General features: G+C 44.0%; 1 protein-coding gene across 3 annotated transcripts in view; it reads right to left on the reverse strand.

Moving 5' to 3' along the window:
- EPHA6 (EPH receptor A6) overlaps positions 1-23,360 on the reverse strand; it is an 855,214-nt gene that overhangs the window by 520,491 nt on the left and 311,363 nt on the right. The gene's annotated exons all lie outside the window — the stretch shown is intronic.

The following is a 23,360-nucleotide window of genomic DNA, read 5'->3' on the forward strand; positions in this document are numbered from 1 at the left end:
TTCACATATAGGCTTTTTCATTAAAAACAATTTTTAGTGAGAAAGTGAATGTTACTCAAGACAATGACACTATTTTGTATTAATAGGGAATGGAAAAGACGGTTACTCACCGTTGTAACTGTTGTTCTTCGAGATGTGTTGCTCCTATCCATTCCAGTTAGGTGTGTGCGCGCCGTGTGCACGTTCGTCGGAAGATTTTTACCCTAGCAACACTCAGTGGGTTGGCTGGGCGCCCCCTGGAGTGGCGCTGCTATGGCGCAGGATATATACCCCTGCCGACCCATCCGCCCCAGTTCCTTCTTCCCGGCTTCTCCGACAGTGGGGAAGGAGGGCGGGTCTGGAATGGATAGGAGCAACACATCTCGAAGAACAACAGTTACAACGGTGAGTAACCGTCTTTTCTTCTTTGAGTGATTGCTCCTATGCATTCCAGTTAGGTGATTCCCAAGCCTTACGTAGGTGGTGGGGTCGGAGTTAGATGTTGCAGAATGCAAAACTGCTGAGCCAAAGGCTGCATCAGCTCTGGACTCTTGGCCGAGGACCAGGTAGTTGCACGACACATCCCCTGAAAGGGTATGTGAGCCAGGAAGGCAGCAGAGAAGCCTGATCCCTGGTGGAATGTGCAGCAAGGTGGCTCTATGGAACATGGGCCAAAACACAGGAGGTGCGGATGCACCACGTCATTGAAGACGAAATCCTGTAGGAGGAGACAGGTATGCCCTTCGTCCGGTATGCCGGTACGACGAAGGTTTGGGGGCGTTACGAGAGGGCTCTGTCCGCTAGATATAGATTGCGGACACCCTACGGACGTCTAGGGAGGGCAATTGTTGCTCTCCTTGCAATGAGTGTGGCTTCGAAAAGAAGACCGGAAGGAAGATATCCTGGTAGATATAAGAGGCCGATACCACCTTAGGGAGGCAGGTTGGACGTGGTAATAACTGCCCTTGTCCTTGAGGAACACAGTATACCGTGGGTCCAGTGTGAGAGCCTGAAGCTCGGAGACTCGTCTGGCCGCTGGAAAGGCTACAGGGAAACTGTCTTCCAGGACAGGTATATCAATGAGTATGTTGTCATTGGCTCGAATAGGGCAGTCAAAAACTGGTTAGAACCAGGTTGAAGACCCAGGTTTATGGCGGGGCCCCACTGGGGGGGGGGGTATAAACGCTCCAAGCCCTTGAGGAACCTAGAAACCACAAGGTGTAAGAATACAGAGAGGCCAGTCTCCGCTGGGTAGAAGGTAGAGATGGCTGTCAAGTGTATCCTTAATGATGATCGCGTTGCTGTTTGAGAGACCAGAGGTAGTCCAAGATGGAATAGATCGGGACCTTGGCGGGAGAAACATTGCGTGTTTCGAAGCAGCAGGAGAAACGCTTCCACTTGGCCAGATACGTTAACCGAGTGGAAGATTTTCTACCACCCCGGAGAATTCTGTAGAACCGAGGCAGAACAACGTAACTCGGATCGGTTTAGCCATGCAGAAGCCATGCTGTGAGGTGCAGGGATTACAAGTCCGGGTGGTGAAGCTTGCCGTGATCCCGCGTCATGGGGTCTGGGCAAAGAGGAAGGGGAAGAGGGTTGGCTACCAACAGGTGTAGCAACGTGGTGTACCAGTGCTGCCTGGGTTACGCTGGAGCGATCATGATCAGGTGCGCTCTGTCTCTGCGGAGTTTTAGCAGGACCCTGTGAACCCGCGGGAACAGTGGAAAGCGTACAGGAGATGGCTCATCCACGGCATCAGAAAATCTCCAAGACCGAGCCTGGGGAGAGGCCTTGGAATGAGGAGAACGTCTCTCTCTTTTCGTTCTCGTGAGAGCGAAGAGGGCTATGCGGGGAAAGTCCCACTTCTGGAAAACGGAATGGATAATGTCCGGAGGAAACGACCACTTGTGAGACAGGAAGGATCTGCTGAGGCGATCCGCCAGCTGAAACGCCTGGTATACAAGGCAGAATGCTCTCAGCTCTCGGACATTGATGTGTAAGGCCAGCTCTTGTGCCGACCGAAGGCCGTGAGTGTGAAACTGAGCCAGGTGAGCACCCAGCCGAGAGATGGGGTGTCTGTCATGAGGGACCCCGAGGGGTGAATAGAACAGCATCCCTGGATACACCAGGGAGGGCGCTGACTCCCGGTCGAGGGAGCCTAGGATGTTCGGGGGGAACGAGACGACCATGAGTATGCTATCTCTGCCCGGGTGGCACACCCAGGTGAGCCACGATTGAAGTGGACGGAGGCGAAGCCTGGCATGTTTGGTTACAAATGTGCAGACAGCCACGTGACTCAGGAAACCTAGGCAAGTGCAAGTCAAAGTTGTCAGGAAGGTCCGTAGACCTTGTACAGTTGTTACCATTGCCTGAAACCGAGGCTGAGGTAAGCAGGCTCTGGCGAGACTGGAGTCCAGGATGGCCCCAATGAATTCTATTCCCTGTGTGGGAATCAGAGTGGATTTTTCTATTGATCATCAGGCCTAGACACAGGAATAGGTCCGTGTCGATGCCCACATGACTGGTAACTTGGGCCCGGTGGTCCCTTGAATGAGCCAATCGTCTAGATACGAAGAACGTGTATCCGACGGTGGCGAAGAGAGGCGGTGACTACAGCCATGCACTTTGAATACACTTGGGCTGTATAGAGGCCAACCGGGAGGGCCGTATACTAAGAATGACGACGGTAGGCACCAACCCGAGGGTACCTTCTGTGCGGAGGAGAAATGGCGACGTGAAAATATGCGCCCTTCATATCGAGGGCGGCATACCAGTCTCCGGGATCCAAGGGTGGGATGACGGTCCCCATGGGTACCATGTGGAACTTATCTGCATCGTGAACTTGTTGAGTTCCCGCAGGTCTAGGATAGGTCTGAGACCTCCCTTCGCCTAGGGGATTAGGTTTCGTCCTTAGGTACCTCCTGTATAGCTCCGATGGAGAGGAGCGTCCGCACCTCTTGCAAGAGGAATTGCTCGCGAGAGGGGTCCTTAAGAGGGACGAAGATGGGTAGGCTTTTGCCCCATTGGTGGTTAGAAGGACCCTAATTTCGGCTCCTTTGGGGTCCTGATTGACGCTTACGACCGCGTAAGCCACGCCCGCTGGCAAAGTCCTGTCTTTGTCTAGGCGCAGGGTAAGAGTGGTGAGGCTGGGGATGGAAAGGTCGGCGCTGAAGTCCCGGCGTGTGCATGCTGAGAGAGAGAGCGCAAAGTGACCCTGCTGCCCTTTAGGCTTTGCAGCCTAGGGCTAGTGTTTTCAGAGAACAGGCCTTTGCCATTGAAGGGCAAGTCCTGTATAGTGTGCAGCAGCTGCAAGGGAAGGCTCGATAACTGGAGCCATGAAATGCGCCTCGTGGCCACACCCGAGGCCAGAGTCGTGGCAGTGGAGTCAGCTGCATCCAACTAGGCCTGGAGGGAAGCTCTCACTAGCTTCTTCCTTTGCTCCAGGAGGGCATCCAACTCTTGACGGGAGCTCTGAAGAACCGACTCTGTAAATTTGCCCACCGCCACCCATAGTAGCGGCTAAGCAGGGCTTGCTGGTTTGCTACACAAAGTTGCAGGGCCCCCGCCGAGTACATCTTACGGCCCAGTAAGACCACACGCCTAGCCTCCTTGGATTTAGGGGCTGGTGCCTGCTGGCCATGGTGTTCCGTCCCATTGAGGGACTGGACGACAAGGGAGCGGGGGGGGGGATGTACATATAGGTACTCGTACCCCCTGGAGGATACCATGTACTTGCGTTTCGATGAGAGGAGGGCCCGAGGAGTATGTTCCTGCCCCCGCCTCATCTGGGGAGGAGGAAGAAGAAAAGGCCAGGGACAAGCGGGTCCTGTGTGGGCTCGCGCTCCTGGACGACCTCCTGATCCAGTGGGATCTGGGAGCCCGGTGGCTGAACCGGGGCTTGCTCTGTACCAGTCGGAGGGGGACGGCTAATTGTCGCCTCTGGCACTCAGAGCTCCGATGGAACGGAGCGAGATGGGACCACCGGTACGCCTCTGGCGTGATAGTACGCCCAAGGTGACTAGAATGACCACTGATAGGTCTCCTGGAAGACTCTGGAGGGCACATCAGAAACAGAGTACTGCGTATATGAAGTGTCTGCACGGGACAACACTGATGCGTGGCTGGATGGCCCTGGAGGAGCTGAAAAGCCCTTGGTAGCGTCTCCCTCTCTAACTGACGTCGCTCGATGCGGCACTGGGGATCGGTACCGGGAGACCTACTGGGAACGGGACCTGCCACCAGAGCTGTGCCGGGCGGTCGACCGAGAGCGCAAGGCTCGATGTTCGGGAGTGGCTACGGGCGTCCCAGTGCCTGGGGCAGTGCCGGGAGCTGGATCAGTGCTGAGTGTACCGGACCGGCGAACGGGACGCTGACCGGTGCCGCGAGTACTACTGGTACCGAAATGGAGAACGGTGCCGAGACTGCGAGCGGCGTCGGGACCTCGATCGGTGATGGGACCAAGAACATCTGCGGGACCGCGATCGTGAACGGTGCCGCTCTGCGGTGCCGACGGAGGGTGGTCTGATCAAGGCAGGCTTGCCGATCGACTATGTAACCCGCACCAGCGGTGCCGGGGGTTGAGGCAGCGCAGGCTCTGCCCTTGCCATCAACTCCCTCGCTGTGGAAATGTTTCCGGCGTGGAGGGAATAGTGAGCTCGACCACAGCTCGCACCGGGGAGTGTTCAGGTGCTGGACTCGATGGTGCTGATACTGTCGGTGCCGCAGCAGGTACAGGTGCCGGCAGTGCGACTTAGTAGAGCGCTCGGGCTGCGGAGCAGGCAGCTCGGACACAGCTTCATAGCGAGCTCGACCACGGTCCGTACCGGGGAGCTTTCCAGCACTGGACTCGACGGCTCTTGCCTGGCTGGAGTTAATGGTGCAGATATTGTCGGTGCCGTGGCAGACATCGGTGCCGGGCGATCCGACTGAGCATAGTGCACGGCTGCGGAGCAGGCAGCTCGGACGCAGCTTCATAGCGAGCTCGACCACGGTCCGTACCGGGGAGCTTTCCAGCACCGGACTCGACGGCTCTTGCCTGGCTGGAGTTAATGGTGCGGATATTGTCGGTGCCGCGGCAGACATCGGTGCCGGGCGATCCGACTGAGCATAGAGCTCGGCTGCAGAGCAGGCGGCTCAGACGCAGCAAGGATATTGTGCCTCTTCATCCTCCAGGAGAGGGATCCATCCAGCGGAGCCAGGCGCAGAGAGGCCGCCGAGAGGCGGCGCCCCGTGCGGAGCGCGGTGGAGCGCCAAGCGACAGCGCAGCAGCGAGGGCTCGGAGGAGAGAGAGCTGCCTCTCAGAGAGCTGCCTGGAGCGCAAAGTCCCGCTTTTGTTTTGTTTTTGGATTAAAGGCCAAGCGGCACTTATTATTATCGGCAGATGGATCCCCAAGGCACAGAGAGAGAGGATCTCTGTCAGCAGCAGGGGCGGCGGCCAGGCATTAAAAAATCCCTGTGGACCAGGCATCGGACGGCGCACCGGAGGGGAGGGGGATAAACCCCCCCCCTGTGAAATAAATAATAATATACTATATACAACACAAACAAAAACTACAAAACTAAACACTGAAACATAGACTTAATAAGAGAAAAAGAGAAACTAGTAGAAGGAAGTGGAGGTCAGCTAAGCCGTGCTCCACTGTTCCAACGACTGACATGGGCGGTAAGAAGGAACTGAGGGGCGGATGGGTCGGCAGGGGTATATATCCTGCGCCATAGCGTTGCCACTCCAGGGGGCGCCCAGCCGACCCACCGAGTGTTGCTAGGGTAAAAATCTTCCGGTGAACGTGCACACGGCGCGCACACACCTAACTGGAATGCATAGGAGCAATCACTCGAAGAAGAACACTTCATTTTCATGCTGGACAGTGGGTGCTGTCCCAAAATTAGCCACTGGGAAAGAGGGGGTTCAAGAGAAAAACTTAGATTTGGGGAGGTATAGATCCCCAAATTAAACTAGTCCTCAGATTTTGCCATTTTTCTAAAGATCTCCAGAGATCTTTAATCTCCATTTAGATGGCCATCCGAAAAAGGCTCTTGAGCTGTATTCTGATTTACAAACACAATGCAAATATGGTATGTGGTTCTGTCTCTCTGCTCTGAAAGTCTTTTTCAAAGTAACAGATAGTCTCCTTACTGAAATGTATCAAATCTGCCCTCCAACCAAGCAGCTTGGAATGCAGAATGGTTGCCAATTTTAATAACCTACCTGCTCACAGGAATGGAACAGTTAGTTTAAGAGAAAGGGCAGCATATCATGCCCTCACAACCATCAGAACATAAGCAGGACCTAGACATGGTGCTTTCCAAACACCTACAGAGGAGCCATTAGTAATCCAACAACATTATACTACTTTAATTAGATCAAACTGATAGATTTGGAGAGTGAAAGGGCTAAATTCTTCTCATTAATCACAAGGTGGAAGGCAAGCTCTCCATGCCAACATGCTAACCTCCTTAGATGTGTGGAACCCAGTTTCCGATTTGAGCATCGGAGAGAAAATTTTACCCAAAGCAGTGCATTGAATATACAGGATTTTAAGGTATCTTGAATTGTTGATTGATAAACATTGACAGTTAGAGCAGTTTGGAAAACAGAATTTTTGGCCCACATGAAATTCTGACATTTCAAAAATAGTTTCCATTCTGAAATGGAAGAGGAAGTGGCTATATTGAAAAATTTGGCACAGCAAAAAAATCTAGAATGTTTTTAATCAGAAAAATCTAAACAAAAAAGTCAGGTTTTTATTGAAACATAATAATAGTTGTTTTCTTTCCAAATTGACATTTCAGCATAAAATGTCATTTTAATTTAGTTTTGAACTGAAAAACTGAAAATAATATTTTATCATTTATCAACATTTTCATTTCAACATTTCTTGCCAGAACATTGTAATTTTTAATCAGAATTTGGTTTCAACAATATTATCTTTTTTGTCAGGAAAACTTTCTGCACATAAAAAATTTCCAGTCACTCTATTAACAATGTTTCCCTTTAGAAACTTAACAGAAACTTTCAGAATTCTGAGTGGAATTGCTAAAGTAAATCTTGACAAAGTCTTTACTGTGATGAACTGCAGTATAATCATATTCAGAAATGTGTTGAGTATTGTTCACACTACAAAAGGGCTTAATTGGACAACACCCATTAATATTAACAGAGAATCAGAGCTAAATTTATAAAGGCTGAAAAGATTGTTTCTGTGAGACATTACTACAGAACTTTAATAGATTGTCAAAGGATGCTATATTGTTATCACACTTTATACTACTATAGTTAAGCAGTTATTCTACACTGCCAATATTATAAACTCTTTCTCAGAGACTTACATTTGTTGTCTTGTTATTTTTATGTTAGCAGGGATGGCCTTCTTGAATTGTCACCATCAGACTACATGGACCAAAGCAAGGAGCCATACCCAAATGTTGGGAGTTTAGATAAAACGGGACCCAGATTGAAAACACCAATTCTGCTCAACTCCAATTTCTAGTTTATATTATTTTGGGTCTCTTTATAATGTAAGCCACATGGTAGTACTGCAAAAAATAGACTAGGTACTCGTTTTACTGTAACTCACCTGTGTATTATTCAATTAGCTGGAACCTTGCAAGTGAACCTCAAATCTGTTGTCGGAGAAAGATTTTTCTGTGGGATATTTGCTTTAAAAAACTATAAAATAAATCTCTTTGGCCATTTTAAAGTTATTAGTGCAAAATGATATCTTGGAGGCATATCTGAATTCTTATTTAAGACTACTGTTTGGAGCCATCCGAGATATGAAATCTTCTTTATAATGAACTTGTCTAAAGGAGTATTTAGGTTTTTTCCCCAACACATTATAATTCCAAAAAACTATGCATATATAGTAGTTAAGTTTGGATATTGGTCATGCAAAAGCAACAGTCATCAATGAGAACCATATCCATGCCAAGTTGAAAACTTCAGCTGAGTTTGCCATAGTCCTCTTCAAAAGAGTGTGTTTTTATTTTTTAAGACTGGAAAAACAGTGTATTTTTCGCCACTTCACTGTACCATAAAAATTACTGAAGAAGTTTTGCTCTAACCCACCAAAACACTGCATCTTCAGGCAGAGACAAAGCAGGGCTAATATCTGCTCATGAGACCCTTCCCCCAATAATCAACAAAATAGGGGGTAATAACAGTGATTTACAACTTTAACACTCTCTCTCTCACACACACACACACACACACGAGAGAGGGGGGCACACAGAGAGGTATATACACAGTAAACCATTTAATATTCTCACATTGGCATTAAATAGGAAGGTAGGTAACATATCTTCTGCTGAGAGGGTGCCAGTCCACAAAAGCCTTACTAACACATCAGGGGATGCTTCCTGAACAAACACTAGTTATAGAAAAAACACCATTTAAAAAAAAAAGTTTTGCACTATAAGAATGTGTATAAAGGGACACAAAAATCCAAATGTGAAACCACAGACTGGTTATACTGTTACTCCTTCTGCAAAAGTTCTGCCTGATAGTTTATTTTCTGCTACTGAATAGATATCACTTCAGTGACCCTACTCAATCTAATTTAACATGATATTACTAAATGAAGTAAGCGTACAAAGTAAACATTAGCAGAGCAAAAAGGGCTCCTGGAAGTCAATAAGAAATATTTCAGATGTTTAAGTGTGAAAGCTTAATGTTCACAAACTACAGTAGTTATAGTGACGTTTTTTCATTCAAGTGCACTTAGAAGCTACTAAACAAAATAAAACCAAGCTACCAGAATTATAGTAAATTAATCAAATAAAGATATTCATCTACTAATAATTTTGGGAGAGTTTTCATTGGGAAGAAATTTTAATGTTATTTATATAAAAATGTGCAAATGGAGTGTGATGCAAGATGTTACATCAAATATATCTTAGTTATTCACTAGTGGGAGCCAAGAGAATTACAGAAGCCCTGGCCTCTGCCCTCATCAGCATTCCCACATTGTGCCGCTGAGAGCAGGTGGCATGAGAACAGGCTTAAAATGACTTGCAGGATTCATTAGGCAAGAGGCACAGTAATTGAGAGTCACAGTAAGGTTGGGTTTTGTGTGCTCTCTGGGCCTCAGTGATGCTTCCTACACCGGCTGCCCCAAGGATACAACAACAGTAGTGACTTTGTCCATGTTAGAAAAAGAGCACCACAATTACTATTTCTAAATCGCTAAACTTGATGGAAAAATCCAGGTTACCACAATAACGATACCAAACAGTAGAACTTTATACTTTTCATAAATCTGTACAGCCTTACAGTATTTATCCTGAGAAGATATAAAAATAATTCTTTTGAAGTTACTCTACACTGAGGAAGTAAAGACCATTTCCTCAAATGGGGAAAATCATTCAAATTTAACAAGCGTAACAATTAATGAAGCTCTGCATTAGAGTATGTATGATTTCTGTGATGTGTGTGCATGCTGAACTTGATGCAAATTTAATATTCTGTTAAGATTTAAATTTTCTACAGACTACATAGAAACAGTTGTGATGAAACAACTTTATATCTTTTTGCTTTTTATACATGAGATTTGATTACATCAACATTTACCTAACACTTCAAGAACTAACAAAAGTTACTTATGAATTAACGGGATCCAAAATAACTTTAGACAAGTCCTGAAACTTCAGAGGGATCATTTTTAACTTATTTGAACTCCTGCAGTGCTGAACAGGGCTATTTGTAAACATTACAGACAATTTAATATGTACCACAAGAGTACGCTGTATGATTTTTGTGATAATACAGATACATATCTGTTTAAATTAATAACAAACACATTTAAATCACACTAACTGGAAAACTAAGCACAACCTTAATTACAGAGCTTTCATTAACAATGAGACTGGCTAAAGACAGATAGTAAATAAAAAAGCAAACATTGATGTTGCAGAATGTAATATATATTGCTCCAAAATGGCAGTCATTTTATACAAAATATGTATGATTAAAATATTTTTTACACTTACAGTAATTCTAAAATATTATGAATTATCCTGATATTTATCTTAACTTAAAAAATTATGTAGTACACTGATATTATAACTGTAAGACATAATATTGTGTGCAATATGACATATGAGTGGAAACACACCATACATCATAATATTTATCTGCAAAATGGAAAGCATCAAAAATTATTACAAACATTTCCTGCTTGGGACTCCTAAAGTTAATATTGGATGTGCTTAAATTTTATGGTTGGCAAAACACAATGGGAAGGTGGTGGAGCTATTTTCTGGAAATAGATATCCCAACTGTGATTAACAATGAGGAAGCGTATATTGAATTAATGAATATACATGTTGACTTTCAGCTTCAGTTCACTGAAATAATTACTTCATATTAACATATCAGCAAGCCAGCAATCAACAATCTAACCTCTCCAGTCACTGACTACTTTCACAAAGGTGTATTTTTGGGTTTATTTCCTCCACAGTTAGACTTAATGCAAGATTTCTAATCTTCCTGTCACATGCCTAACTGCACAATATTTCGATATGAAAGGAATGAAATATATTTATATGTATTAAATATTAAATTAAATGTATACATGGTACTAATAGAGATATGCTATGTAGAGGATCTCAAAAGCAATGCTGACCTGGCAAACACCAATAATAAATCAGAGTAATCAGTGTGATCAGAAGACATTACATAACGTTGTGCTGTTTCAGATGGATTTGATTTGTCACATTCCATCCATTTTACAGTGTCTTTTTATTGTGGTCTTTCTTTCTCTCCTTGTCTATTTTGAATTAGCTATTTGGTAAAGATCTGGTGCAGAAAGTGGATATGGGTTCAGGATATGGCAGTTAATGGCTTTCAGCTATAGGCCAACTGTTCAAATGCGACTCATATGGTATTAAGCATGAGTTTTCAGCATCTGATTGATTTTTGGTAGCTCATATAGCTGATCTCAGTGGACAGGTGTTCACTGCACATAAATCATTATGGCACATGTTAAGCCTCGCTGTTAGGCTCAAAAGGCCAAGGAGTGAATGGATACAGAACAAACTATCTTCTTCCCCCTAGAAGTGTTCAAATAGATATTGAAAACTTGCTTTACTGTAAGAGACAGTACTGATTGCCCATAACCCGTACTATTCTTCAAAACTGCCATGGAAACTCAGGGCTAGCCAATACTGTATGGCACTCATTCAGGACTTGAACACGTGCAATGGCCTTTCATCCCTGAGGCTGGAGTGCTACTGAGTCTTACTGTGAACTGACTTGACCTATTGTGAAACCATTTTAATATGTTTGGGTGTGAATTGGCAATATATTTTAAAAAATGGAAACTTTTCCATTCCACTTTGAGCATAGTATTCATATGTTGTTGTTGTTACTATGTAGATATACTGACTCAGTCTGCCATGTTTTCCATTGCTGCTTCTTTCAGTTCCATTTACTCCATGAAGCTATGGAAGAACAACAATAAATCTCCTGATACTAACATGACATATGCTAAATATTTCCAGTTCATCATGTGCCTTTTGTTGGACCCCAGCACTTATCCTTTGCATATCTGTTATCTATTCAGATTGTCAGCCCCTAAGAGTTGCCAATTTTGAGACTAGAGTTGCCAATTTTGGTTGGATGTATTCCTGGATGTTTCATCACATGACAGAATCTTTAATTAAAGATTAATCTTTAATTCCTGGAGACTCGAGGATAATCCTGAAGGGTTGGTAACCCTAACAGAGATATAGGGCCTACTCCTTCTGATACCAATGACAAAACTTTCATTGCCTCCAGTGGAAGAAGGGCCAGGCCCATTGTCTTTATACTTATTTGTGAAGTGCTGAGCACAATTTGGTGCTATAATAATAAATTATAGTAATTAAGCGTTCTGACTGGTGTATGCTGTGAACTGTACCAAAAGCAATATTAATTACACAACACTTTTTGACTTACCATTGAAATAAAACTAACAAATATGAATGATTTACCATTATTATGCTGTATTCCCTGGTTAATTTAATTAGTTCCATTAGCTAATGACAGTTTTTTTTTCTCGTTTGGCAAAGACTTTCTTTGCCAGCCAAGTGTCCAATATATTTATATTCTCTCTCTCATTCTCTCTCTCAGACACACATTGCAGTGACTCATTTTATTTTATCTATAAATTTTTGGCTTCCTGAATTAATTTTGCAGAACATGCCACTGATCTTTTACAAAGTTATAGTTCATGTTCATGCTTAAAATGATTGGGGCACATAGTAAGGTAAACTCATGATAACATACGTATACAATTTTCTATTTTCTTGCATAATGGTATTACAGCTTCTGTTAACTCTAACAATATTTATTACAAAAGGTTGTCTTTAATTTTCATGTTAATGTTTCATGCCATCTTTGCCTCCTGTAGAGGAGAGAAGTGTTTTCCTTAGTGACCAAGACCACGTTGGAATAATTGCTCTGACATTTAAACAGTTATTTCACTTTCACATTGCCGATGCCCTTTAAACAAAACAGCTGATTATGAATTTCAATGTTTTCCATCAGTCAAGCTCTGTGATATATAGCCCTAAGTTGCAAATCTGTAGTCAATTCACTGAAAGAGATCCCACTATGCTTAATGTACCCTAGCAGATTTTTTTCTCTGGCAAAGCAAATTCTTATTGCTTTAAGATTATCTTTAACTAAATCCTCTTCTAATGGCTTTCAGGGAGCACAATGTCAGCAAACCTCTCATGAATTTTAGTTGGCAGAGACTGCAAAGGGCTTACAACTCAACTTGACAGCATTTCTCAGTCTTCTATCTATAACATGATCACTTTTGAATGCTGCATCTGATCAATTCCAAAATTTCAGAGAATGTTCTAGGCGTCAGTGGCCCTATTGATTCTGAGGATAATCAGAAAACCGAAAGATGAAAAATGGAGCCCCTGCCAGCTCTTTAGCATAGATAGACAAAGTTTCAAGCACCTCTGCAGTTGTCCACATGTGAAACAATTAGTTGAAAACCATCTAGTATAACAATACCTTAAAATCATTTTCCAGGCTCATTGGCCACATGTTGCCCTGTGACAGATCTAGCTCCTAGAGAGAATGATAATGGTGGGGAAGAGGAAATTGGGGTCATGGTGGGAAGAGAGGAATGGGCATGAACACACAGCCTCTGGCATAGGGGGGAGAATTGGTGACCCTGGTATGGAGCAGGAGGCATACATGGACTGGGGGAAGGTAGGACTGGAGGAACAGATGGAGCCTCTGGCATGGAGGGAAAGGGGGTGCACACAGAGCCGGGGGATAATGGGGAACCTTGGTATGGGCAGGGAATAGGGAACAAACAGAACGCTTGGTGAGGAGATATTGGGGGAGCATGGTTGGGGGGAAGGGAGCACCCACAACTCCTGGCTTTGGTGAAGAGGGGGCGTATAGAGCCCCTGCCATGGGTGGGAGGTGGAAGGGGAGAATGGCGGTCTAGGGGGAAGTGGGAATAGGGGTGCACACAGAGCCACTGGCTTGGAGGGAAGAATGGAGGACTCTCATCTGGGAGCAGGGAGGAATGGGAGGCACACAGAACCCCTAGCAGGGCAGAGATTGGGGGAAGTGGCATGGGGTCCCTGAAATAGAGGGGGAAGGGAGCGTGGCATGGAGAGAACTTGTGGGGGAAATGGAGGAATGCAAGAAGCCCCTGTGATGTTCAGTAAACTCGGCTTAATCAAGCTCTGAAGTGTGTGACCCCCTAATTTAATAAAGGTAACTTTAATTTAAATGCATCTCTGATTTTCAGAAGCACAAGTCATGGAAAGTGATAAGATTGTCAAAATTAAGAAACTTGCTTTTTAAAACATTGTTTATCTTTGAGAATTTAGATAATTTACAGAGACCTGGTGTCTCTTTCCTTTTCCTACCAAAAGGACACTTTAACATATCTATTCCAAATGATTCTACACTTCCCTCCATAGGGAAAAGTTTCCATCTAGCTCTTCTACTTATGGGGGGAAGTGGTCCTCCTCCACCTCAAGAATTCAGATTATAGGAGCTACATCAGACACAAGTATCATCTGCACTGAGTCCCTTTGCCTCCACACTGCTAACCAACCTCCTTCCACGTGGGCCTTCCGGCACCTGAGTAGCACTGCAGAGCATGGCTGACCTTAATTGGTGTGGGGGAAGGGTGGCAGGGGGATGTCAGTGCAAAGAGGGAGAAGAAGCATGTTATTGCAGACTTTGTTTGCTTTAACTTACATAGTTTTGCCCTGAGAGTTAGGAGGAGAAAATTTGGTGAATACCCTCCATCTACTCCATCCATAGCTGCAGAGATTATAGAGACCCAGCAAACTAGTGCTGACTGACAGGGATGAATACAAGACTGTCTATTTTCTGCTCACACAGACTCTGGGCTCTATGCCCCGTAATGGTTACTCTAAATGTTCACAACTAACTTCACAACTTCTGTTCTGAAAAGGGAAGGGCGATAAAACCTCATGGAGGGACTTCAGTAAGTTTGGTGAAAAGTGATGATATAGCTGAGTCAGCCTTTCCTCCATCTGGTGCTCCCCAGCCAGTGCCTATCATGTCACAGAGTCTCACCGAAAATGAGAAGAGCTCGGGACATATTTTCAGTGTGTACTATTTCTGCTTTGCTCCTTTGATACCATAACAATTTCACAATTCTCTTCCCAGATATTTTAAGAAAGTATGTTAAATGTGTATTAAAATATACAGAAAACATCAAAGACCTTTTATAGGTCCATCATATTAATGCCCAGAGTATAGACTTTTCTATATATTTTTTAATAACGATTCTAAGCAGCTCTGAAGCAATAACACATGACAGGACATGCCCTCATCATGTGATATATACACAAGCATCAAGAAAAATGCAAAGTATAATGCTGAAGGCCAAGTGCTTGTAGTATCAATGAAACGTGATCATCACACCATTACTGAATGTCTTAGAGTATGTTACAGACAGGGCCGGCTCCAGACCCCAGCGTGCCAAGCGCGTGCTTGGGGCGGCGTGCTGTGGGAGGGCAGCAGGCGGCTCCGGTGGACCTCCCGCAGGCATGCCTGCGGAGGGTCCGCTGGTCCTGAGGCTCCGGTGGAGCATCCGCAGGCGTGCCTACGGGAGGTCCACCGGAGCCACGGGACCAGCAGACCCTCCGCAGGTACGTCTGCAGGAGGTCCACCGGAGCCGCGGGACCGGCTACCACCAGAGTGCCCCCCGCGGCGTGCCGCCGTGCTTGGGGCGGCGCAATTCCTAGAGCCGCCCCTGGTTACAGAGGCATATATATGGTTTTCTTAAATGAAAAATGTTAACTTTTTATTATGAAAATGATTGCAGAAGTACACAATCCAGCTGTACCGAATGTTCACAAAGATCTCTAAGATTATATATGTTCTAATTTATTTTACCTATAAACTTCAAGACTCTATAGGAATCTAGAACTTGCAGTATCTATCATGAAAGCAGGTGCTTTAACCTGATCCGCACCAGCTTGGCAGTTGACTCATTTGAAGTCAGCACAGCTGTCATCTCACTGGAGCCAAGTTTTTAATTCTTAAGGGAAGAATAAATAAATAAATAAATCATCATTATTTTTTAATGTTGGTAATTCAGAAGAGAGCCAAGTGCTTATCAAGCCATTCTGATTTTAGAGTTTGCACACACTGTAGAGGCTAACAAGGGTGATGCACAAGATGCTGTAATGGGGGTTTTCCATGTGTAATACATATTATTTCAATGCAGTCTCTGTTGAGGAGAGGCTACAACTTCCTAAGAGGTACTACTTGTCCCTACAGCTAATATGATTCAGATAAATAAAAGTGAATATAAAATAAACAGGAAAAAATATTCACTCACACTGTTTTCTGCTCTAACAGAAGCAGATTTACATCAGGAAAGAATGTGCAGTCACTTAAATAATTTTTATACAGTAAGACCAGGCCCAGAGTGGACTAATGGTAGTTTTGAACCATTTGGAGACATGTGTCTGGCTTCTTTCTAGATAAGTACAAAGCTACTAATAATTCCGACCACAAGGGTCTTGTTATTATTATGCTTTGAAACATGAGGAAGTGTTTTCAATTAAAAAAACAAGCAAACAAAGCATTTAATGTTTTTTGCTGTTGAAAGAACAGCAGACCACACCTACAGAATAGGAGGGCGGGGGGGAGGGCGGGGGGAGGCTGTGTCCTGGAAAAGACTCTAAAAAGAATTTAAAGGTCATAGTGAACAAGCACCTGAACATGAGCTCCCAGTGCAATGCAGTAGCAAAAAAGGTTAATGAGTTATTTGTATGTGTAAGCAACAGAAGCCTGGTCTACACTACGCGTTTAAACTGGTTTTAGGAGCATTAAACCGATTTAACGCCACACCCGTCCACACTAAGAGGCCCTTTATATCGGTATAAAGGGCTCTTTAAACCGGTTTCTGTACTCCTCCCTAACGAGAGGAGTAGCGCTAATATCGGTATTACCATATCGGATTAGGGTCAGTGTGGCCGCAGATCGACGGTATTGGCCTCCGGGCAGTATCCCACAGTGCACCACTGACCGCTCTGGACAGCAATCTGAACGTGGATGCAGTGGCCAGGTAGACAGGAAAAGCCCCGCAAACTTTTGAATATTTCCTGTTTGCCCAGCGTGGAGCTCTGATCAGCACGTGTGGCGATGCAGTTAAAAATCAAAATAAAGAAAGAGCTCCCGCATGGACCATGCGGACGTGATCACTGTAAGGGCAGGCAAATCTGTTCTATCAGCGCTCTGTTACAGAAGACGAATTAAAAAACATTTAAAAAAAATCTCCAGACAGACGCCATAGCAGGGACTCAGCGCACTGCTGCGTGACAAGCATAACGGAAAGCCAAGGAATCAAATGGACGCTCATGGACTGGAGGACTCAAGCTATCCCACAGTTCCTGCAGTCTCTGAAAAGCATTTGCATTCTTGGCTGAGCTCCAAATGCTTCTAGGGTCAAACACAGTGTCATGGTGGGTCAGGGCATAGCTCGGCAATTTACGCACCCCACCCATCCCCAGAAGTGAAAGGGAAAACAATCCTCTCTTGACTCTTTTACATGTCACCCTATCTTTACTGAATGCTGCAGATAGACGCGATGCTGCAGCACTGAACACCAACATCCTTGCTCCCCCCCGCCATGGGTGGCTGATGGTGCAAAACGACTGGTACCCGTCCTCATCATCAGCCTATTGGCACATGGGGCAGTGCAAAAGGGCTGGTAACCATGCTGACTAGCATCCGTCAGGTCGATCAAGGGCGCCTGGCCCGTATTTTTCCTGGTAGATGGTGCAGTATGGCTGATAACCATCATCATCATAGCAACAGGGGCTGAGCTCTGTCAGCCCCACCCTTCATGTGTAAAAAAAGATTCAATTGCCCCTGGACTAGCAGAGGGATGCTGGGCTCCTCTCCTCCACACTCCTTACTGTCCTGTCTGGACTATCATAGCAGCTGGAGGCTGCCTTCCACTCATTTCTCACTAACAAGTCAGCGTGTCTTATTCCTGCATTCTTTATTACTTCATCACACAAGTGGGGGGACAATGCTACAGTAGCCCAGGAAGGCTGGGGGAAGAACGGAATCAACAGGTGGGGTTGTTGCAGGAGCACCCCCTATGAATAGCATACAGCTCATAATCTATGCAGGATCTGACACAGAGCAGCTGTGCTCTCTGATACAGTGGTTCTCTAGTACACTTGCCCATATTCTAGGCAGGACTGATTCTATTTTTAGATACCAAAAAGGAGGGATTGACTCTGGGAGTCATTCCCAATTTTGACTTTTGCGCCCCTGGCTAAGAGCAACCAGGGGCACTTATGACAGCAGCAAATGGTGCAAAATGACTGGTAGCCATGATCATCTTTTTACCAATTTATGGATTGGTAGATGGTGCAGTATGGCTGGTAACCATCTCTGCTGTCATGCAAAAGCAAAAGCATGCTGCTGTGTAGCGCTGCTGAATCGCTTCTGTCAGCGGCATCTAGTACACATACGGTGAGAGTCACAAAAGGCAAAACAGGCTCCATGATTGCCATGCTATGGCATCTGCCAGAGCAATCCAGGGAAAAAAGGCGCGAAATGCTTGTCTGCCGTTGCTTTCCCAGAGGAAGGAGTGACTGACGACATTTACCCAGAACCACCAGCGACAATGATTTTTGCCCCATCAGGCACTGGGATCTCAACCTGGAAATTCCAAGGGGCGGGGGAGGCTGCGGGAACTATGGGATAGCTACGGAATAGCTACCCACAGTGCAATGCTCCAGAAGTCGATGCTAGCCTCGGACCGTGGACGCACACCACCTATTTAATGTGTTTAGTGTGGCCGCGCGCACTCGATTTTATACAATCTGTTTTACAAAACCGGTTTATGCAAATTCGGAATAGTCCCGTAGTGTAGACGTACCCAGAGTAGTAAGTACCCAGTAGGTTTGGGAGGCAGGTTTCTCTCTTTATATTGCATTGGTGAGACAAATACTGCACACAGTTCTAGAGCTGCCAACCCTTCCAGAGCCTGCACCCTGAACCCCATCCAGCACACCAATCCTCTGCTCCAGCCCAAAGCCCACACCCAAACTCCCTCCCAGAGCCCAACCCCTCACCCAAACTCCCTACCAGAGCCTACACCCCGCACCCCTTCCTGCAGCCCAATCCCCTGCCCCAGTCTGGTGAAAGTGAGTGACAGTGGGGGAGAGCGAGCGACGGAGGGAGGGAGGATGGAGTGAGAATGGAGTGGGGCCTCATAAAAGGGGGGCAGGGGTGTGGCCTCGGGGAAAGGGAGGGGCAGGGGATGGTTTGCACGATTAGACAGTTGGCAACCCTGCACAGTTCTGATGTCCACATTTTAAGAAGGATGTTAATAATTGGAGAGGGTGCAGAAAAGAGCCACAAAAATGATTCAGGGACTGGAAAAAAAAAAGCCTTGCAGTGAGATATTTAAAGAGATCAATACATTTAGCTCATCAAAAAGAAGATTGAGAAGTGACTTGATTACTTTCTATAACCTTCACAAGGAGGAAACACTGGGTACTAAAGGAGTCTTTAATCTAGGGAAGGAAGGCATAACAAGAAGTTGAAGCCACATACATTTAAATTAGAAATTAGTCACAATTTTTTAATAGAGAGGACATCAAGACTGGATGCCCTTCTGGAAGATATATTTTAATCACACACAAGTTATTGGGCTAACTGCTTGAAATCTGATGGCTTTTCAGACTGGATGATCTAATGGTCTCTTCTGGCCTTAAATTGTATGAAATCTATGAAACTTTGGCAGTGGGCTATTGTTACAAGTTTAAAGGTGCTTCCTCAGCCAATCCAAATCAGGAACCATATTAAATAGGAAAACATAACGATTTACTAAGTGCTTGGAACAATCAACAACAAGTAAATTTTCACAACATACATTTCAATAATTTACAAAAAATCTGTTACTGAAATCTAGAAAAGAAATTATAAAACCCAAATTAATAAATATGTAGACATCCCTTAGAAAATGTCTATTAAACTAATAAAACTAATTAAATAAACAACAGAACAATTGAGAAATATGTCAGGCCTCGTTTACATTGAATAAATTTTCAACGGTGTAACTACAGAGTAGGTAAATAAACAAACTGCAAGGAGATAAACTCCACTTGAACTGGTGAAGCACATCTAGATTAGGGATTTATATCTGTACAGATTTCCTTAATGTAGAGAGGGCCTAACGTTGACACACAATGTTTGGGAGTTGTAAGGATTATTAAATACACTTCATAACAAGGTGAATTCACCAAACACTCCTCTTAATTAACAGATTTATAAATATTCATATATTCAATTTGGTCTCTAATTAATCCTGGAGACTTAGAAAAGCCTTAACCTTTTACTAAGAACGTAACCTTTTTTATTTTTTAATCCAGTAGCTCTTTGACCAAACATTAAATCTGGCACTTGGAGAACCCTGTGGTGTTAAAGCATGAAATGCTTATTATGATTTGAAGAGTTTCTTCCAAGGAAAAGTTGATTTAATTAGTTTTAAGCAAAATGAATACAAAGCACAATAAATAGCACAACATAAGTTAAACAGGAAAGTTGTATGAATAATGGATTTTTTGGTTTTCTGGAAAGTTCAAAATTAAGGGAAAAAAACCCTTTTGGGTTTAACCAAACTTTTTTCCAAAATTTTTGGCAAATCAAAAAGTAAAACAAATGTTATAGTTTAAGTAAACCATTTCATTTTAATTTTAATCATTTAAAACCCTTGTTAATTTTTAAAGAATAAAATTAAAAGAAATTTCAAAACAAAAAGTCTTCTCAAAGTGAAAATTCTAAACATTTCATTTTTGGAAATATCAAAATGAAACTGATTTTTTTTCAGATTTTTCTTTTTTCTTTTTTTCTTTTCAACTTAAGCAATTCAGCAAAATTGGCATGAATTTATGACAGCTTTCAGTGTTGCCAAATCTGCATTTTTCACTTTAAAAAAGTTTCAGTTGAAAAATTATTACTGAGCCTGAAGTAACAGCGGGATAAGCAGCATCGAAGGATTATAATTCCAGGGGGTATGTACAAAAATTTTTATATTCAGCTTCTGTGTGGCAGAAGACCTGCATTCCATGTGCTACAAGGCTATCAGGAGACCCTGGTAGATGTACGGCAACCTCCAGGGGCTGGGGCAGCTTCAGCCCCACTCAGAGTCCCCTGATGGCAACGGGTACTGAAACCTGGACTACATCAACCGTACTACACAGTGCAGGTGACAGTTATGGAATTGTTAGTGATGGGGCTTAGGCCCTAATGACCAGCCACCCTTGCACACCAGTAAGAGACAAAAGGAGAAAAAAGTGGGCAAGCAATAGGTGGAGACAATAGCAGAAATGTGCAGGACATTCAAAAGAATGAGTTTGAAATTAATGTGAAAACAGACAAGGACTAATTAGTCAAAAGATTTAAGAAGGAAGGACAACATAGAACTGGTGGGATAGAGGAAGATTACGTTAGATTTAGCATGTTGAATAAACCATTAAGAGAGGGAAGAAGTGACAATCAGGGAGGCCTGAAAAAAGGGCATTACAGTCAACCAAGTGAAAGAAAATCAGGGCATAAACCAGAGCCTTAGCAATGGAAACCTGAGGAAGGGCAAATTTGAGAAGTGTTATATATCTTGTACTGCCTTTTAATTAAATACTTCTCTAAACTCTAAGATTATAGCACAGAGGTTCTCAGGCAGAATCAGAATTTGTCAGGAGCTTGATTGGGAGAAGAGGAGGACACACAGGATGGTATGACAATCAGAAACAGGTAAATCTCTATATCTTCCATCTTTTCATTAGCAGAACAGCAAAAGAGAACTAGGGATATTAGGCGTCAGCTAACCATATTATATGCAGTCATAGAGATTACACCTCATTTGCATATCTTTAATTCTTATAATATTCTTGTCATTCACTCGCCTCCTCTTGTTTGTCTCTCTCCTTTCTTTCTTTCTTTTTTTTTAAAAACCAGCATTTCTTACCTTGTCATTCTTTTTCTCTCTTATTTGCACCCATTTTTCTGCCCTCCCTCACACCCATTATATGATGTTATGATGTCTCTTGTCATTTGCTCACTTTCTTCTCTTCTTCTGTTCTCTCTATACCCTGTCCTTCTAGCCTCTAGCCTCTTTCCCTCTGTTTTTTAATATGTTCTGGGTGTTCTACAACAGGGTATATTTCAGGATTAATTTGTTACCCTTAGCCTGAAGGGTTAGTTTTAGGAAACAATGCTTTTTACTAATCATACATCAATTAATAAGGAGATATCTCCTCTAAGCATACTTGGTTATCAGATAAAACATAACTGTAAATTGATTAAGTTAAATATTCTCTAACTTTGAACTTCATAATGTTTCAGAAATGAACTCTCAACCATACTACTGTGAACTAAAATGAAAAATCCTTAATGATGTGAAAGTACTATGGAATAAATGACATGCATTTTCTTCTGCATTTTAGAAAACAATAAAACCATTGTTTTTAAAAGTGTTGTTTAAAGACCAAGTCAATGGTATTTCCCCCTACAGAAATAAGTTGTCAAGCTATTCACACTAACATTTTCTGATATCATATCAGTTCCAGGTGTTTAGAAATATAAGGACTGCATGTATCTGAATGTATGATAATTTAAATTTGTAACATTAGTGTATTCTTTTTAAGCTGGAGATAAAGATATTTGGGTAAAATTTTCAAAAGCAGCTCAGTGACTTAGGAGCTAGCTCCCATTGAAAGTTGACAAAATTAAAACTTTTGTAAGTTAAAAACTTTTAGAAAGAAGTTTTTCTACAGGATACTAATACAGTTTTAAAATATTTAGTATGCCAGATAGCAATGAAAATTGACATATTTTAACAAACATTTTCATCATCAAAACCTATTGATTTTAAATTATGCTTTGTTCTATTTGTGACTGAAAATGTGCTACACATTTCATGATCACAGAAGTATATTAGACAAATTATTGTAATTATCATCTTTGTATGAATATCAGCATTTTATGGCAATAAAAATACACTGGTAAAATAAAATAAGCTACCAAAGCAGTCCACTTATTGGAGGAAGATCCTTTTTTCAGGCCTCAACCCCCCCCTATTTTTGTAACAGCTAAATCCTACATTGGTCTAACCACAGTTGTGAGGGTGAAAGGCAATGGTTAGCAACTATAGCTACAGACATCCAATATGGGGAAATTATCCCTGAAAAAGGAAGACCTGCATAATATCAGGACCAGGGTTCCCTCTAATTTTTTAGATCTATTTTTTACATGTGACACATCACCTTCACATAACAAAATTCATGTGGTGGGGGTGGGGCTGAGGGGCTTGGAGTGTGGGAGGGTGCTCAGGGCTGGGGCACAGGGTTGGGGTGCAGGAAGGGGTGAGGGCTCTGGCTGGGGGTGAAGGGTTCTGGGGTGGGGCTGGGGGTGAAGGGTTCGGGGTGCAGGAGAGGGCTCAGGCCTGGGGCAGAGATTTAGGTGCAGGGGGTTGAGGGCTCTGGCTAGGGGTGAAGGCTCTGGTTTTGGGCCAGGGATAAAGAGTTCGGGGGGCAGAAGTCAGCTCAGGGCTAGGGCAGAGGGTTGGAGTGCGGGGTGGGTGCGGGCTCTAGTGTGGGGCCAGGAATGAAGGGTTTGGGGGTGCAGGCTGCCCCAGGGCTGCGGTGGGGAGAGAGGACTCCCTGCAGCCCTCTCTCACTGCAGCAGCTCAGGGCAGAGGGAGAGGTGCCTCTCCCCGGCTGCGGCAGCTCTGGTGGGCCTGGGTTGGGCCGAGGGAGGGGCTCCTCTCCCATGGCAGCAGCAAGTCTGCGGCAGGTCTGGCTGGGGCTGGTGGAAAGGGGCATCTCTCCTGGCCGCAGCCATGAGCCCCTGTGCGGGG

The sequence above is a fragment of the Mauremys reevesii genome, linkage group 1, assembly GCF_016161935.1.
Source record: "Mauremys reevesii isolate NIE-2019 linkage group 1, ASM1616193v1, whole genome shotgun sequence".
NCBI classification, from domain to species: domain Eukaryota; kingdom Metazoa; phylum Chordata; order Testudines; family Geoemydidae; genus Mauremys; species Mauremys reevesii.